This window comes from Aphis gossypii, chromosome X (genome assembly GCF_020184175.1).
Source record: "Aphis gossypii isolate Hap1 chromosome X, ASM2018417v2, whole genome shotgun sequence".
Classification (NCBI taxonomy): Eukaryota; Metazoa; Arthropoda; class Insecta; order Hemiptera; family Aphididae; genus Aphis; species Aphis gossypii.
Genome location: NC_065533.1, coordinates 22,989,032 through 22,994,294, shown reverse-complemented (window position 1 = coordinate 22,994,294; position 5,263 = coordinate 22,989,032). Strand labels below are relative to the sequence as shown.

Sequence of the window (5,263 nt, the reverse complement as noted above, 5' to 3'; positions counted from 1 at the left end):
ACACATTCCAAGAATGAAGAAATAGAGGACACAATTTTACTGAAAAAAATATTTGAAACGTACGTTGTAGGAAATTTTATTACACAATAAATTGTATAAATTAGATAACATTTAAATTTTTAATATTATATTGATACCTAATATATTTACTAAGTACAAATATATTAATATTATTAATTTAAAGTATATAAAATACGTACTTTGAAAAAAAATGTTGTTCTCTAAATACACCAAATATATATAATTTTAATTTTACTAACTTGTAAATTTTGGCATTTTAGTTGAATATTTTTCATGTATTCGCTAAACAATAATTTAGTCTTTAATTATAATGATATAACTGGTATAAGAAAACCAAATGTTTTCTATACGTGATACAATACCAGTATCTATGTAGAGATAATATGTTTTGACAAAACGATGGTAGACATAACCGAACTTTTTTTGTTTGACAAGTTTTGACGCTTTTGGTGACTTTTTGGTATACGCTTCTGATACATTGTAATATAGTGACAGCAGATGCAACCGACTGTAATATAGAGATAAAGATATAGTTTGAAGCTTACACAATTTATGTACATTGCATATAGATACTTAATGGTGGATTAATTTACTAATATATTCTTCTTTCTTTAGAATGTATAAGTAAATTAATTTAATTAAAAATTAAATACCTAAAATTTGATATACTATTTAATTGTTGTGATTTCCATTAATCCACAGATCATGTGGGTATTTATTTGTATTACGATAATTTATGTATACATTGAAACATAAAAGTCCATTTATTTGAAATTTTAATAGTTATAATACATATATTATTTACTTATGTTTTTTTTAAGAATTATATGTATTACTAAAAATTAAAAATACAATTATAAAAGAAATCAAAATGTCTATTTGCTTTAAAAATATAATATTTCAAGTTTATTGAACTTGAATTATTTACTTGAGAATTTATAAAAACAACTTTTCTCAAAGACATAACTATCTGAAAATGAGTTTTGAAATCATTAAATAGACGAGTAATGAAAAGTAGATCGTTCACCATGACATCACGCGCATGCAATTATGTATAATATGAACAATGTTTTTGAACGACAAAGGGTTCTAAACGGAAGAATGGTAAAACAAAAAAACAAAAAAAAAACGAATTTCGATAATATCTCATTATGGCAGTACGTGTGATAAGGCGGTGACGTGCGCAGTCAGACATAGAATGCTCACTATTCACACGGTTTCTAGTACGGTATTATGTAAAAAAAAAATTAACACCTCGATTGAATAGGTAACGGCCACACTTAATTTTATGAGCGCACTTGAAACCCTTCCCAAACTCACTATACTAATACAACTGTACGTACACTACTCTTGTGTCTCAGTAAGTATATAATACTACTGTTATTTCAATACCGCATTGTCCAGTTGCTATTATTACTACTACTTTTACTACATCATAGTATATTAATACCTATATACAACTACCGTTCTCGGTACTAAACGAATCACGGCTTGGATGCTTGCGTACCGAGACCACGACCGGAATAAACGTCGCGGTGTGGGTGAGTCGATTCCAGAGATTATTACTTTATTTAATTATTTATATTGTTGCCGAGTTTATTCGGAAGACGTATGAATTGTGATTATCCTGCACTGCACATTATTTAATATTTTGCAGATTTCCGAACCTATAACGATACTCAGCAACGGCGAAGTTGCAAGTCTCCTAATACAAAATTTGAAGGTGATGAAGATGGTTGTTAAATTTGGTCAATCGGTTAAAATTTTACATTTTTTTTTTTTATTATTAATATATAATATTATGCTGTCATTCGTTATCATAGTTGGCTTTTTTCACGGACTAATAGCGTGCTATTGATGGGAAGGTAAAAACACATTGCTTTCAAAAAATGGTTAGCTCCCTATGGGGTTATTTTAGTTAAACTTGTGCACCAATTCTTTCCAACAAAAACTTAATCGGCATATAATATATACTCATACCTCGCAATTGCTTCGGAATCAATTCACCGATCTCGATTTTGATAAACAGCGGTAATAGCTTCAACTCGTATATGCAGCCGACGTATACGTTTTCGCCCTGCAGTACGTTCGATTGACTGCAACCACATCTGCTAAATTTTAGTATTTTGATACTTCTATTTTTTTCTATTTAAAAGAGAAAAAACGTCGTTATTTTATAGTGAGTATAATGTACATAGAAAACGGTCACACGTTTTTCATAATAATGGGCTGGGCTGCAAGTATACAACATTTTCAAATATTTTATTTACACCCCTCCTCAATCGTTTGTATTAGTAAGTCCGAAATAAAGTTTTGTTCATAGCATCGTACTCGTACTTCGTCGTGTCGGGACTTCAGGAGTACATTATATTATGTTTATGGTTCATAGCGTCATTACGCGCGTGTGTGTATTATCTTAGATGATAATATAATTATGGTGCTGTTTTTGTGTGTTTGCGTTCGTGTGTGTGTGTGTGTGTGTGTGTGTGAGTGTATTATTACAATTTGAATAATATCTAATATTATTAATATACAAATATTATATACCATGATTGACACACGACCATGACGCGACGGTGATTTCGGATTCGCTAAACAAAGACTAGTGGCTTATCCGTATGTTATAATAATACCTATATAAGTAATATGTTTATATTAGTTATGACAGGATGAATTGGTTTCATTGCGGCAGACGTTCAAAGCACGTACTATATTATACACACACCCTCATGTCGCGCTACTCTTCCACAGCCATCATGCGCATTACGTTATATCATTATAATATAAAGTGCGCGTCAATGTCCCTCTGCGCGTGTTCCGCTAACACTTTAGAAAAAAAAAATTAAAAATTAATAAAAACATGATTGATGTTTATTTATTATTATTGTTCATCTAATGCCTTTCGAGCCTAAATAATGTGCTCGGTTGTCATTTCAACATTATTTATTAGTAGACGGAATTATTTTTTATAAAAGAAGAGATGAACAACGACAACCATAATAATAATAATAAAAAAACTTATGCATTTTATGATATTTATCTTCGCTATTATATTATTGTCGCGCGCACACCGTGCGCTTCAGCTGTTCGCTTACCGTACGTGTAGGCGCCCTTACAATACCTCGAGTACATGTGACGATCAATCCCGCCGAAAAAACTCGTCATCGCCACATTACATTTCAAAAATTGTTAATACAATAGATACCTATTTTACGTTTATTTATTTTTTTTTATAGAGCATACCACGTTCAACGGTGTGTCCTATATGAGTACAATTTCTTTCATCGGAGTATATCTTAAACAACGTATGTACCAATGTACCAAAATTACCATTGTATACCATATACGATTTATATGGCACATAAGTGTATAAATAAGTCAAAATGTCAATCTCTTGAAAATTTAAAATTCGTTGATATTGATATTATCGCTTATTATTCAAAAGATTAATAAACTCATTTAAATTAATACAATTTGTTTTATAAGTAGTATATAAATTATAGACCATTTTAATGAATAAAATAGAAAAAACAGATAATTTGTAAACTTGTGTGCAAAATATTTAAGTTTAAAATAAAATAAAATAAAATATTGACTAAAAATTCACCTTCAACAAATCACGGATAATTTAGTTGCTTACTTTAAAGTTTTAAACATGCATTTTCATAATATACCTATAGGTCACTTTAATAAGTCTAATATTAAAAAAACCGAAGATTATCATGATATTTTGAGTGTTGTTGAAAAGTTGTTATTGTAAGATGGTGAAATTATTACTAAAGAGCAAGAGAAATTCATAAATACGATGTAAGATAAATATAATATCAATAATAAAACATAAATTCTCAGCAATTAGAGAAACTCTAGGATAGTGTGTAAATCAATTTAGGATTATAATTACACTTGATTAAAGCAAATCAAAACCGAGGGCCGACGAGAAGGAAAAAACGGAGGCGGCGATGGTCTCGGGTTCGAGACGAGCCAAGGTCAAATGCTGAAATGAATCCGCGGTCGGCCTCGAGCTGGTCGGACAATACTACACGGTGTGGTACAACTGTAAGAAAACGTCTGGCGTTTAAACGCCAACTACTGTCACAGCTGCTTGAGAACGGACACCGGAGACCAGCCAGGTTAGGTTAGGTTCTGTGACTGCCGATCGCTGGTCGTCCAGTCGGTGGAGACGATTCGGTGCGCGTCCGGCCAGTTGTTGGCGATGGCGACTATTGAACGGTTCGCCCAATCGTTTGTGGACTCTATCTTGCCGGGTCGTTCGCCGTGGTCGGCCACAGTCGCAACAGCATTCGCAGACGTCGCCACCGCCACCGGCGCGTGTGGATGACCGGCGGCGCATCGGTGCACGATTGTCACCTGTTCGTCGGCCGCTTGACGGGCTCCACGACGGAAGAGCACTTGCAGTAAACGTTCGCCCGATACGGAAAAGTGGCGAGCGTGCGGATTAACGGCGGACTCGACCGGTTTGGTTACCGACGGTTAGGTACAGTACGCGTTTGTCGTGTTCGACCCAACCTATCTAACTAGGTCTTCCATCATCCAATTCGATTGTAGGCCAAACATTACAATACACTCATACTTACAAACTGGAGCTTAAACGACTCATTTCTGTTCATTTCATTTCATTTCTCATTTCTATTCATTTTATCGCATCGAAAGTATATCATATACCTTCATCATATAATTTTTGATTGTTGATCGAGAGTACACTATATTGGATTTAAATAAGTCACTTATGTCTGCTGCAACACGAATACAATTTATGAATATTTAATATTAAATAAATATAAAGGAAGAAACAAGAATATTCACATTTTGTTTATCGTCATAACAATTTTTATATTAAATATATTAAATTTTTTAAGCCAAACAACTGTATTATGTAGGAAATAATAAAATAAAATATTAAAAATAATTAAATTCATACTTCAAATATTAAGCCATAGATAAGTTGAGCTTGCCACTGATTAATAATTAAAAAGAACTGAAAGATTTGTAATTAATTTAAAGAATGCATAGATTTATTTTTAATTATTACCAACCATACAAAATAAAACCAAAAATAATTATGTAGGTATCTAAATCTTTACTACCAAACATTGAAGTGCTCAGTCTTGAAACAGTCAATAAATCGACAGTGTTTAAATTACAGTTATTTTACTAATACCTTACTCAATTTGACAAATGTTTCCTAACTTTCTAAAACATATTTTATGGTAAATTTGAAGTG

General features: G+C 32.1%; 2 long non-coding RNA genes across 2 annotated transcripts; both read right to left on the bottom strand.

The window, feature by feature from the left end:
• Window positions 1-214: 214 nt before the first annotated feature.
• LOC126552881 (uncharacterized) lies at window positions 215-2,160 on the bottom strand. The gene is made up of 3 exons (XR_007606334.1): window positions 2,002-2,160; window positions 384-529; window positions 215-303 (listed from the first exon to the last, which is right to left on the bottom strand). It is a non-coding gene; the product is annotated as an uncharacterized LOC126552881 (long non-coding RNA).
• A 1,662-nt stretch (window positions 2,161-3,822) lies between these two features.
• Window positions 3,823-4,984, bottom strand: LOC126551897 (uncharacterized). Its single transcript, XR_007605780.1, has 2 exons — window positions 4,846-4,984; window positions 3,823-4,775 (listed from the first exon to the last, which is right to left on the bottom strand). It is a non-coding gene; the product is annotated as an uncharacterized LOC126551897 (long non-coding RNA).
• Window positions 4,985-5,263: the final 279 nt, after the last annotated feature.